Source organism: Chroicocephalus ridibundus, chromosome 9 (genome assembly GCF_963924245.1).
Source record: "Chroicocephalus ridibundus chromosome 9, bChrRid1.1, whole genome shotgun sequence".
NCBI lineage: Eukaryota > Metazoa > Chordata > Aves > Charadriiformes > Laridae > Chroicocephalus > Chroicocephalus ridibundus.
Window position 1 is genome coordinate 35374177 of NC_086292.1, and position 14098 is coordinate 35388274.

At 42.1% G+C, this 14098-nt stretch overlaps 1 long non-coding RNA gene across 4 annotated transcripts in view; it reads right to left on the reverse strand.

The window, feature by feature from the left end:
* The window catches only part of LOC134520364 (uncharacterized), a 49561-nt gene extending 35487 nt beyond the window's left edge, over positions 1–14074 (reverse strand). For all 4 annotated transcript variants that reach the window (XR_010072428.1, XR_010072427.1, XR_010072426.1 and 1 more), the window contains exons 1-2: positions 13581–14074; positions 13413–13484 (exon numbers count right to left, since the gene is read on the reverse strand). This is a non-coding gene — a long non-coding RNA (uncharacterized LOC134520364). The remainder of the gene's footprint in view (positions 1–13412; positions 13485–13580) is intronic.
* Between the last annotated feature and the right edge of the window lie 24 nt (positions 14075–14098).

Here is a 14098-nt window from a genome sequence, read left to right on the forward strand (position 1 = left end):
CTGTGTACTTTCTTCATATTTAACGTATAAAGAAGCATTCTCATCTTTAAGGAGTTATTTAGGAGAACTGGGAATGTGCATGCTGTGTAGAACAGGGCCTATCAGTTGGTTATTATTTTTTTTAATAGCCCTGCTTTTGTAAGAGAAACTTGAACAATCTACGTATCACTTTTAATAATTTCCTATATTAGCTGTGCATTTTCTGTATAACTTCTGAGATTTTAACAGAAAAGAATATTGAGAGATTTCTTTACCTGTTTTTTATTTTTCTTCGTAGTTCATTCCCTCTTTGGTTCTAGTCCCTTGAGCTTGTTTGCCTTATTCGAATCAGGGTCCTCATCGTGTTTCTTTTTAAGTCAATGGGAGAATTAATTTTTATTACAGTTTGCATGGTCTGGACAGACAAAATCAGCTTTCTGTTTGTCTGTCTGCTTTTTAAATCTTCACAGTATTATTTTTAAAGGACAGAACTCTTACATGGTTAAAACTCCCATTGGCAAATGGATTTTTGTAAGATAAGAAGTTACCACGCATCAGAGGTCCACTGTAACTCTCCATGCATCCAGTCTTAGCCTGTCGTAAATACTGAGTATTTCAAGTCAGTTTACCTGTTTTTCATTGCAAACTAAGTCAATTTGCATGACTTACCATTTGCTGCAACCTGAGCGTACACAAGCACCGTTACCATGGGCTGCTCGGTCTCAGTAACGTTACTCTGACCCTGCTTGTAAGCCCTCAGACCAAGGGCTCTTGCTCATTTTATTTGTTACAGAACGAAGTTCACGCAGAGAAAAGTCCATTTCCAAACACGGGGAATGTTGATAGGTTTTGTAGGGCATTCCATGTTTAGCCAAAAATCTCACTCACACCAACTGCAAAAAGAGCTGCATGTGTTTTAACTCTGGTGGTATTTCACAGAAATCAATTTACTGAAGCTATTCTGATAAAATGGAAAGCAGAATGACACCTAGTAGTTGAACGACTCTTATGTGCCTACTAGTTGTTGCAACTGCAGCTCTGCTAATAGTAAGCAATTTCTAAAACAGAGGAATTTGCAGGAAATATTTAGCACCTTTTTGTAATAACGTAAGTTAAAAATATATTATTTATGTAACTATATTTTGGAACATGTGTTTCAAAAAATACCGTTCTTCAATAGAAGTCCAAACCCATATAGCTTTCTGCTCTTAGAGGCCCGTATGGAAAACACAAATTCAATTTGGCTCAAATATAAGTAAGTTTATTTCTTTGGAATTCTTCTAGATTTACACGGAGACTGGTCCCGATTGGCTCAGGAGGGATGTGAACACATGCTTAAGGTTTTGCCGTGTTGGGCCCTGGGGTTCCATTGTGAACTGTGCTCCCTCTGGAAGTTTTCATGGTTGCATATACCCGCATTGCGTCTGCCTGGTGTGTTTTCAGTAAAGACTGACTGTATATGAAAAACTGACTTATACAAATGTTGCTTTTTGATTGTTTGGCTTTTGGGTTTGTGGTTTTTTGTTTTTTGTTGTTTTTGTTTTTGGTTTTTTTTTTTTAAAGTTGTGAATGAATTGCCAGTGTGGGAGCCAGGTATGTATCTCATATTGTGGTGTTCTGGATCCTTTCACTCCATGTGCCATTTTCTTCTAAGGGCAGCAGTGGCCGACTGGCTAATGGAGGATGGAGCTGAATTGTATTAATTTTATATTTGTCTCAGGGGATCAGCTCTGTGAATTCCATTGCATGAGGGAAGCTAATGTTTGCCCTGATTTGAATGTAACTTTTTAATGTCTTTTAAAAACTATTTTGTTTAATAATGTGGATTTGTTTTTCTAGCATTCTAGTAAATGTTACCTAGTGTGTTGGTTCATTTTTCCCCTGCAGGGTTGTTGATATACTACCCCAAGGTCATGCCAAAAAGTAATAGAAGTTTAAATGCCAAATCTTTATGAAACTGCTGTCTAAATACTGATTGATTGCACAGTTGAAATAAAAGTTTTCCTTAGTAAAAGTGCTACTTGATAAATATTTTATTTTCAGTGTCTCTGATGAGTGGCTCAAAACAAGGAAGATACAAATACAGTGCCTCATTTTAGGCTGAGCAGCTAGGGTGTCGCCATAAAAGGAGGTAGAGAGTAAACTGCACATGCCTTATCACTGAAATTCACAGAACCTTCCCAAACATGTATTCATGTATCATTTATGTACCTGGAGTTATTTCCCACCTAAAAACTCTCTCTGTGTCCCACTACTGTCAAACACCTGTGCAAGATCTCTGTTAGGGTTTACTTTCACTGGGCGTGGAAGATGTGCTTCTCAGCACAGTTGTTCTCAGAAGTCTGGAAAGCTGCCGGCAAAGCAGCACAACCAAGTTTTTCCCAGCATTTTTACACCTGCTAACTGCTTGAACCTCGTATTTCAATGTATGACAAGACTATGAAAATGCAGTTGCTGTTGATCAAAAGGGAACCTGCTATTTTTACAAAGGACTATGATCTAAACGAAAGTCTACTTAAATTAGTGAGGAAATTCTGTTCTATAGGGATGAAAAGGTTTCTATCGCTAGCAGGTTGATTACTGATTGCCACTTGAAAGCAACTGAAAAACTGGCCAGGCGGTTTGGAGTTAGGTACAGGGTTGAATTGAGTGTAGTGGTGCTCGTGCAAATCTTACACTACTGGAAATTAAATCACAGTAATTACTGCAGTTATTTACAGGGTCTCTAGGGACAATAAAACCAAAACAGGATTGGAATCAGAACTCATGCAACACTTCGGTAGGTTTGACTTCAGTTCTTCATCTATATTGTTCCTTAAAAGACTGGAACTCTTCACTGGTACTGAATATACTTAACGGGAAAGAAAAGGTATTTCACTGATATTTCAAAGCTTTGAAATCACAGCATTGGGAACTGAAGATTTGAAATAAAAGTTCACTACCTTTCTTCTATGTCCAGGAAATGACTGCTTCTGAATACATTAATTTTTACTCTTACTTTGACCCTCTCTAAGAGGCACGCGCCCTTGTCACTTACGGGTGCCCCTGGGAGGCAGAGCCTTTCTGCTCTGGCAGTGTCTCGTGCTGCTGAGTCGGGCTGCCTGGATTCTCCAGCAGAACCGTGATGGCTTGCTTTCCTATTGAATTTTCAGAAGACAAAGGAAATCCAAAAAGCCTCATCATCCTTCTTTATGAATCACAGATGTTCTTACCTGCAGAGTCTGCTTATAGAACAGTTCTGCCTAGTTGGGTAGCTCATATGACACTTATCCCTGGGAGTATTAGAGCACCAGCTGTGGTGACTACTTATAAAACAAACTCTAATCCAAAATTCTTTATTCCTTATATTCAAATATAGGAACACTGAAATATTGTTATTCAGAAGTAATTGAGCAAATTAGACCAATGCTGAAAAAAATAAAGTATTTTAACAATGTAATTGTAAAAAAAAAAAAATCTTAAATATAGTAAATAAATTTTAAAAGATAACAAAGAATTTCTAAAAGGTAGGGAGCAGTGAGTCTTGGACTGCCAAGTGATACGAAAGCTTTACCAGTGAGTTCCACCAGAGATGCTGTTCTTTCTCTAGGCAAGAACAGGAACCAACGTGATTTCCTGATTACATTACTGCTGGTGAGTACAGGTACAGTTTATAGTCCAGAATCCTCATCCTTAATAGCAATAAATAAGTAGTAAAGCCCCATCTTTCAAGGAAATCTTTAAAATAGCCCTGGATTGTGACCTGATGCTGTGCTACCCACCTGCAGCCTGCCACCCACCTGAACGTCTGAGCTTCAGACAGGTGAGCTCTGTGGGCCACTTACATTGAATGGCCGCAGTAATTAAAATGACAGCATTGCTCTTTCTTTGTTTAGTTTACCAGTGACAACAATCTACTGTCTTTGCTTCTCTGTTTTTGGGATAAAAAGACCAATACCTTGGAATACTTTGCAGGTTGCTCAGCCCCCAGCAAATGGGAAAGCAGGGAGCAGGGAAGGAAAAGGACCTGCAGTTGTGCACCACACCAGGATTTCGGTACGTGAAACAGCCCTTGCACTACAACAGGTGAGCAGCAGCTCTTTATGGGTTAATTCCTCTCCCTGTCCTCATCCTTTCACTCAGTGGGTAGAACTGGCATCTCTGCTAAGAAGCAGAGTCTGTGCCTGCATTTGGCTGCTAATACTGTGCAGAGCACCATGCCTTAATGAAACTGGCTGCCCTAAGGTCTAAACTAGAAAACCAGCCCAGTTCTCCACTAAATCTGGAGCTCTGGTGACTGCAGATTTGGAATCTCTTTTGCACCTAAAGCCAGATTTTGCATTTTGTTACGTGGCAAAAAAAGACATCTACTTTCCTTTCATTTATTCCTTGTTATTTCTCTGAATATTTACAAGTAAATCCAGTTGGGTTTTCGGGTTGGGGATGCATAAGCATTTGTTATCAGCCCGATTAACCTATGCCATATCTTATTTCTTATGTCGGCACTGTGCAGCCCAGTCTATCTCCCCTTTTTCCTTCATCTGCAATCACGGTCTCCAGATGGGTGCTGGACAGTAAAGCGTATCCTCTGTCAGCAAGAGAGAAGCTGTAGGTGCTCATGCTGTTGCTGCGCATATTGCAGTGTCCTACTCTTTCCGTAATTAATGTATTAAGACTTGGCTTCACCTTTTTCTCCCCACACAATGAAGAGGGTGGGATTTGAACCCTCTTATCTGCGCGTACCTGCATGCCCCAGGTGAACAAGCTCAGATTTGACAAAGATAACATGTTGTTTCTACCTGAAAGTGGAGTGTAAGCTTTATTTAAATCCCATAATTTAAATCCTATTTACACAGGAACGCATCATTAAGATATACAGAAAATACAAATAACTCAGAACCTAGCTGTAGGATCTCCCTTGGCTGGCAACAGAGGTCGGGGCGCTGGCAAACATTTGGGGGCCAGCTGCTCTATGGAGAGATTTCTGCCCTTACTGTCAGGCATGAATCCCCGTTTGGCCTTCAAGAACCAGCTGAGATGGTTTTCCGGCAGTGCTGCAAAGTGGTCCAAGTTCCTCAGGGTTTCTCTGGAGAGATGGTGCAAGCGTCACTGGAAGTTGACCAAAATTTCAGGTGGGTCCAGGGAATGCTAAATACTGCAATCATCTGCAGTTTTGAAGGATGAACGTGAATTTCTGTGGGTGACTGAAGATGTGTTTCCTATTATACTGCTCCATGTGAAGTTTTAAATCAGTGCCCAAAACACTGGATTCTGTTTTAGCTGGAAATTGACTGGGGACTCCCCAGAGGTCACGTTAATAGAATGGTTTTGAATTGCCTTTTTAGCTGCATGGCAATAAACTGGGAAAAAAGAAGATTTTCTTGAGTAAAGCAGCAGATTTTTGCCTAGGCTGCCAGGCGACTGCACCACATGAAAGCAGGAAGAGTGTTGCTTGCACTACAGCCTTTAAGAATTTGCATTTCAGTGTGCAGGTCTAGGAAATTAACCCCCCTGCTTTGCTGAAAGCTATCACCAGGGCATGAGTGCCAGAGCTTAATATTTGCTTCCTCCTCACTTTTTGCAGTTTACAGTCATTTTAGCTTAAAACAATGCCACTGACCTACTTGCTCACAGCCTTCCCTATATTAGGTTTTTATATTAGGCAACTGAAGCTGGACGTAAGATAGTTTACGGCACAGACTGTAAAATTAAAAAAAAAAAAATCCATTAAAAAAATATCATTCATGTTAGCAGCCATCATGCTTTGGAATAGATCCTGAATATTTAAAAGTCAGTAACAGCTTGCTCAGTCTCTACCAAATAAAACAATCTGGCTTTGCTTTACACAAAACCCACAGTCAAGGCAGAATGAATCCCTTGAGATCAAGATTTCCAACTTCAAAGGATAAGTTAACTCCAAGCCTGAGTTCTAAGTATTTCAATTAAAATTCTTCTGCGATATCAAAAGCAAGACAACCTCCAGTTCATAACAGGAAAGAATTCTGATACTGGCTTTTACAACACTTTACAGAAAAATTACTATATTAAAGAGGAAAGCACACGCTTATTTTTTATTTACTGCACCTCTAGCTGTAGATCGCAGATCTGCACATGGCAAGATGAAATCAGTGAAGAATGTCTGCATATTAGAAGCCACTGTAGCACAGCCTCGGAGCACAGTCAAAACCCAAGAGTCCGCTTCTGCCATTGTAAAGACTCGGAGGTTTACCCCACCTGGACTACCTCCATGATTAGCCTTTGAGCACTGGCTGGAGATGGCAGAAGCGTGCTGGCAGCCAGCAGAGTGTCCTGGCTTGCACCATATCCTATGATTTAGAAGTCCTGGTCTGAGTGATGAGGTTGCCGTTCAGTAGGGTTGACTGGGAACAGCCTTTTAATAGCAGCACTCCACAACTTGATTTTGCGTTCAGCAAGGGTTTAAGGGTTTGTGATGATGTTTCTCTTCTGTAGCTCAGCTGGGCCAAAACTTAGAGCCCAGCCCTGCAGTTGCAGATAACTAAATGACAGGATTCCGGTAGGAACCGATGTATAGCACCCTAAAATGTCTGTCTGTAAATTTCAGATTGTGAATCGTACTCACTAGGCAGAATACATGTCAAGCAATTTAATCCAGTTTGGTGTTTGCGGACAGATAGTGCATATATTTTAAGTAATTAGTTCCACATTCTTTTCTTGAAATCCTGGATTTCATATGAATTTTAGCCTGGGGATTAGGGAAACTGCTCTCAGATGTTGATGGGTGAGTGCAGCATCTATGTAACTAGGTCAGAGTGTACTTAGGCATATTTAGTTATCTGTTCTTGTGTTCTTCCCTACTTTTGTTGCACAATAAACAAAAGAGGTAAGTAAGTTTGATTTGTTATCTCTTCTTAAAGATGGCAGAATTCTGAGATTTCATAGTGGTGGTTTTTTACTGCATTTTCTAACAATGGTATGTTTGTGGTATGTTTTCTTTCATTTTGATTTTTTTTTGTGCTGCTTTAGCTGCATTTTCCTTTCATCATCTACAAACCCCCAAATTCAGATGCTAGTTGGCTCCTGCTTCCCTGGAGATCTCCTATTACTCAGACATAGTTTCTTGTTCAAAATAGAGGTTTTGTTACCGCATTACAGTAAATATTTTCCTTAAAAATTAAGACTAAGTTATAGTTGCCAAAAAAAGAAAAAGACATAGCACGTACTGTCATGTAGCAGTCCCCTTGATTGTCTATCAACTATATTTCCTTATTACTTGCTAATTGTGGAGATGCTTGGTAATTACTGCAAATACATGAGGTCTTACTGTACGAAGGTCTGTAACACTATAGCGGGTTACCTATAGCTGGCTGCCAGGTGCCCACCAAGCTGCTCTCTCCCTCACCCCCCTCAACAGAATGGGGAGAAAATAAAATGGAAAAGCTCAAGGGTCAAGATAAAGACAGCGAGATCGCTTACCCATTTCCATCACAGGCAAAACAGACTTGATTTGGGCAAGATTAATTTATTGCTCCTGGTCTGTACTCACAGAGGCTACCCCTGCAAGCCCCCCTGCTACCGACACCAAGCCACCTACACCCAATACAAACGTTAATGATATTGTTATACTAAGATTTTGGTCCCATTTAGTGTTTATTATAAAGCTGGCTTCTGAGCATCCTGCTCTTAATTTCAAAGAAACAAAATTGTAGTTGAAGAACTCAACTACTTATCTGGATGGAGGGAAAGGCAAGTGATATCACTTGACTGAAGTGGCTATAAAATTAATTGTTCCTCTTGACAGACATGTTCTTGATAAAATCTGTGCCCATTCTTGGCTATCCATGTCCTTCCTAGAGAGATCAGATCTACCCCATAAGCCCCAGTACAGGGTCCTCCAAAGACAAACTAGTATAGAAATATCAAAACCAGCTGGCCTCTAAATCTGGAGGTTTGTAGCCATGAGCTGAGCATCCGTATTTTGTCTCACTACTAATGCATGCCAGTTTTCATTGAAGACAGTGAATCACAAATGCACGGATTAAATCTATTCCTTCATGTGCTCTTCCTCTACCTGAGGAAGAGGTAGTGATCCTCTTCTTCAGTGCAGAAAGCTGTTATTTACCCATCTGTAACTCGGGTTAGAGCAACGGTGGTATGGCCAGAAGCTGCATATAGTGCTGTCACATAATCCCAGACAGTCAGAGGTACTGAGGGAGGCTCTGTTGTTCTCCCAGTGACTGCCTGATACTCTGAGCTGCGGTTTCCATCTGGGCTTAACCTACTGGACAAGCAGTCCTAGTGGTTGAAATCCAAGGACTTCAGTCAGCAATGTTCAACGGGTCTGATCCATCCCAGGGGCAGCGCCCTGTGAACTGCACTCTTCAAAATCATCAAAAGCAGACCATAAACCAAAACAAATGCATTTTTTGTATGTGGAAGTTTCTATAATATATAGATCTTCTCAAATGACTATGACTTGCAAAATTTTGTAAAGAAGTTGTGGGTGGTGTGTAAAAGAAAAGAGGCAGCGTACCCAGGAAGGGATGGCTCAGGAAGCTCCGTGCCTGTTGGGGCTGGTGCTGTGGCACGGGGCCGCAATGGGAGCACACCTGCACTACCCTGCGAAGCCTGGAGAGCTTTTTCTGCAAGAGGCTCCACTACCTCTTGTTAGCATCACCGCTCCTTCAGTTTTATTGCAAAGGTTTCACTTTGGTAATTCTGCAATCCAAACTCCAGAAGAGTCTTTGCCTAAATTTAATTACTTCCTTACAAATACACTGATGCATAGGACAGCCCGGAACATGGCTTCCTCGGGTTTCTACAGCAACAAACTTTATCATTTTGACTCTCAGCAAAGTCATTGACACAGTCTGGATCCAAGAGCAGATTCATAACCAATTATTGCAAAGATCAGCGTGGCCTTTGCAGAAAACTAGAAAAGACTCTTGAGAGAACTGAGTAAGTGCAGGAATTAAATGCTTGCCTCTCTTTTCATCAAATCATGATAAACAGGAAAATGTAAAGGATTAAAGATGATAATCCAGAAGCGCAAGAAATTGCATTTCTTTCTTTTCCCCACAGAGTGTCCCCATTTCACTATTCATTGCTCAACAGGCGACCACTTCTTTGAGTAGGTAGTAGTCCATTTTGCAGAGGAGCCCACAAAGGTTTGTTAAACGTGTATTTGCCCCTTTTTAAAATTTATTATATTGATAATGTTAATGTGTCAAACTGAAAGTTCCTTTCCACATATCATAGAGGTAAAGGGGAAAGTATTCTTAGGTTCCTTGGTAACTTGAAGATCAAATGTGAGGGGTGTTTAATGCATATATATGTATTTATATATATACACACATATATACAGACACACTGGATTTCTTGTCAAAAGTTTTGTACTTTGGCATATAAATAAATACAATGATGAAACTTCCTAGATGAAAGTTCCCAGATAAAACATGAAGACAGACATTGATTAAATGTTTAGGTTCTATACTTACTACTTTTTACATACTGGCTATAAAATTTTATAGTTAAAAAACATCGGTAATTCGCAGGTTTTATAAGTTATATGTGTTGGCAAGAGTATCTGAGTGCATCGAAGATTGTTTCCTGAAATACTTGAGCATGGCTATATTTTAACTGTAAGTTGAAAAGGTAAGTGTGCACTCAAAAAAAGAACTCAATTAGTCTTGCTAAGTTTCAGAACTGTCCAAGAGCTTACTTTGAACTTTAAAATTTTTATTCCACTATGGATATTGCACTAGAGTATCCTTTGCACACATTTCTGAGACATTTTTTGATTGGTCCACTAATAACTTGTCTTGCAAAGCTTAGAAAAATGTGTTTCATCAGCCAATTACTTGCTATGCGATTGCACAAAAGTATGATCATTCTCAGGATTTTTACTTGACTTCCAAGATGTATCAAGGAAGAAAACTAACACAATGCACTACAGAAAAAATCTGACATTCTTTCATGGACTAACCCTTAAAGCAATCTGTTCTGCGCTTGTTCCCTATGAACAGTTTTGTATTAATTTCAGAATAAAGTTGAAACATGAACAGACAATTGATTAGATTTTGGTTTGTACTTTATATTATGCGGATGAATGGTTAATGCGGAAGTTTAGACAGTCTTAATTTTTGTTGATTAAAAGCAGAAATGAAACAGACATGGGCTTGTGAGACCTGGTTTACATCACCATAACAGATGTAGCATTCACCAGTAGGCGAGCAATTTGCACTAAAATAGCTTCTATGACTTGTGCTCAAACTGTTTCAGTTACACTCCCTGAGACTGGCAGAGAGATGCTCTACATCTGATAGACCCAGAAGGGACCTGGTTAACACATTTTTCCAGAGCAATACCAACTGTGTAACCAGCTAGACTAAAAAGGCATAAAAAGCACATCTCTCTGTAACTTATAAACACGCACATGTTCAGTTTTACTATCCTGAAAAAGGGAGATGTGGAGGAGGAGAACAAATGAGTCTGGAAGAAGAGGTGTTAACTCCTGCGTAACAGCAAAAACAGATTTTTATAGTTGTCTCAGGGCTGACAAGAAACTCCCTCCAGCCTTGATAAATAGTCCTACTGATCACAATAGTATTGTGAAACATGTACAAGTTTGTATAACTAGCACTTTAATTTGTATAACATGAAAAAGGGTCTTTTAGAAAAATTAATTATTGATTTTGTTTCCCTCATAGCAGGTGGGGGAATCAAATTTACTGATGCTGGAAGACTGTTACGAGCTAAGGCTATCACAATCCAGATTTCCTTAGCCGTGTCCCTTTTCTCCATCTGAACACTTTCTGTCCAGGTGGCAGAGAGACTACTGGCTGCTTGGCTTCTGTGTCCACACGCCAGAAACTCTGTGCAGGTGCTGACGGATCTTGCCGTGCGTGTGCCGTACCTTGACACTGCCCAGGCAGCCTGCTGGACTCCCAGCTTCACGTCCATTGCGCAGGGGTCCATTTCTGTCTCACTATGTGTGAAATCTTCTGTGATGAGTGGATAAACCACAGTAACTGCAGGTTAGAGCTGACTGTACTTTATTTTAGAAAATCTATGGCTTACATGAGAGGAAAACTTTTGTATTTTCCCCTTTTTCCCTTCTAATGTCGTGCTTTCTTTTTTCTTTCCTAATTTTATCCATCTGGGATGAAATCTTGGCCCCCATAAAAACAAACAGAACAAATCATTCACTTTTTCCTTTTTTGAATTCCTTAACTGTCAGTAAATTTCTCCAAGGTGTTCACATTTTTTCCATTAGCACATTTGCATACATTCATATGTAGCCAAAATGGACTCTACGCTACTCTGCTCCTGAGATATGCGGTGGATAATGGGTTTTACTGCATCTTTTCACATCTACATGTTAACGCTCTGTTGTGGATCCACATCTCATTGATATTTCTCTCCTGATAACGTAATGCAGTGTTGAATGTTCAGATACTATGACAACAATTAGTAAAAGAACTTCCTTTATATACTAGTAGTTTGTACAGAAAGGCTCTTTTAGGAGCCTTCTTTTTAACTTGAATTCAGAAGGAAAGGAACCTAGAAGTTACCAAAAGCAGCTCTTGTATACTGAGTAAACATTTTTGGGCCTGATGATTGAAGTTACTATTATGTCACCAAAGCCACCCTTTTCAACAGTCAGGGTGAGTTATAAATTATTTAACTTAAATAGTATTTGTTCACAACTGAGTACTCTGGCAGGGAGCAAGGGCTTCCTGTCTGGTTGGTTATTGTTAAAAAGAAAATTATTTCAGAATCACAGAATCATTACAGTTTGAAGGGACCTTGGGAAGTCTTGACTTTTCCTGCACAAAGCAAAGTTAATGCTGAACTTGGGCCAGGATACTTTGGGCTACTTTCAAGACCCACTTGGGTCTTGAAAACCTCCCAGGATGGAGATTCTACAATTTCTTTAGTTTCTTGTCTCAATACTTGCTTAGCTTCAAATCAAGTCCACCACCCACCACGCCCAACTCCCACAGCCAGCTGGAACCCCGTTTCAAATTATGACCACTGAGTCTCATTTTCCTGTTACGTACTTTAGTAAAGAGCCTGCCTCTCTCGTCTTGGTAGCCTCCACTTAGGTGTTGATAGGTTGCTACTAGGTGCCCCTAAACTTTCTTATGAATGCCAACTTTTGAGAGGAAGAAATATTGGAATAATTTTAAGGACAACCAGTGAGCAGCCAGGCTATCAGGTGGTGAATGGTGTGTGATAACAAGAACTTCCATAGACTTTTTGGGAATATTTGAGATGCTGGTGTAGGCACCTGAGCAAGTGAATGAATTCTCTTCAGACATCATGTCAGCCCTTTCCAATGTAAGTTTAAAAGTGTAAAGTCCGTCCAACAGGATTCTCACAGACCGCTCACAAAAGACCTGAGAGTAAGTTCAAGCTGAATATGGATGAAGAGCAAAACAGACATAGTTTTTTTGTAACTGGAGCACTGGGTTAAATCTGAATTCCCTGCTCACACTTCTGATGCAGACAATCTTGCCCTAGGAACCTTTATAGACTTAGTGACATCAATCTGTGCATCCATAATTACAGTCTACATGCTATTACAAGGCAGCCTTGCACAAAAGCTCGTGCAGTCCTGGGAGAATCATCTAGGCCTACAGCAAGCTCCATCACAGAAAATGCAAATCTCTTCACAGATAAGACACATCTTCCTCCAAATATAGACTAGCTCACACCCACCTTGCTAATAACAAGCTCACTTCTCTTCAGCAAGATTACACAAAATTAACCACCAGATCCCACGAGAACACTGGCAATTCGCTGTAAATGCATTCTGGGATTGCTGCAAAGTAAGAGGCTGTGGACAAATAAAAACTATGTCTAGGGAAGGCCAGAAATCAACATAAAAAATCTGAATGACTTTCTCGTTTTATTTAGTTAGCCATGCAAAATGTAAAAGCAAAACCATAGTGATACAGATACCTTAAGCTTTACATAAACATCACTTTTTTTCCCCGCCTCAGAAAAAGTGTTCCAAATACTAGTAAAGTACCAACTATCCATCTAACAAGAAGGTATGTAAAGAAATAGTGCTGCTAGGTATTGTGAAGTAAAGGGTGTGAGCAAAACCCGGACTTTACAGCTGGACATCTTTGTTCCAGTTAAGGGAGGATAAATCCTTATTCAAAAGATAGTTATGTAGAATACAGTTAACAGATTTGATCAAGGATGAAGACTCTGTAGGTAACACCTCTGAAATGCAGCCACTTTAGAAGATGGGAAACTGTGGCAGAATGTATGTTTCCACAAAATGGCAGTGACAGAGCAGTGATCACCTATCAACTTGTGTTTTTCAAGCGTTCGGAAGGGTTCACCCACACCGTGAGGGCCACCAGTTGGGCCCAGCAGGTTGTGTCTCCTCAGGCTGGGGAGCAATACCAGTGTGGCAGGAGCCCTCCTCGGAGAGGGTCCTCCACCTGGCATGGACCTACCTGGAGGGAGCCGCTGGAGCCCGGGGCTTCAGCTCAATGCCCGCCTGGACGGGGAGGAACTGGGGCTGCGGCCTGGAGGGGAGAAGAACGCGTTAGCGGAGAGGTGAACAGCAAAGCCATTAAAAACCCGGGGTGCGCAGCCCAGACCGAAACCCGAGAAGCCATTACCCGTGGGCGACCGTGGCTGAGAAGTGGCCAGAAGGAGCCCGGCGTGGTGGCCCCGTCCCTCGCCCGTCCCTGTCTCTTCCAGTCAGGGCGGGCAGCGACCGCTCGCGCCCCGACCCCCGCCCTCGCGCGCACTAACGGTCCCCGCGGCCGCGCGCCGGCCCCTCAGCAGCCGAGCCCGCCCCGGGGCCGGCGCCTCGCCCAGAGCGTCCCGCCGGCCGCTGGCCCGCGGCGGAGCCCGCCCCAGCCCCGCCGCGTCTTTGTTCCCCCGGGGACAGGCCGCGCTTATGGCGGGAGCGCGGGGAGCCCCGCCGCCGCCGGAGCTGCGGGGCCAGCGGCCGGCCAGCAACGGCGGCTGTGGCCCGGCGCGGTGAGCGGCGCCAGTGGCCGGGGAGGGCGCTGTGCGGGGCGGCGGGGCCTGGCAGCCCCGGCGGTGGGCGCCGAGCGAGGCGGGCTCCCGCAGCCCGCGGGGACCCTGCCCGGCGCGGCTCGGCGCTCCACGCACCCCCCGGGCAGTGGCC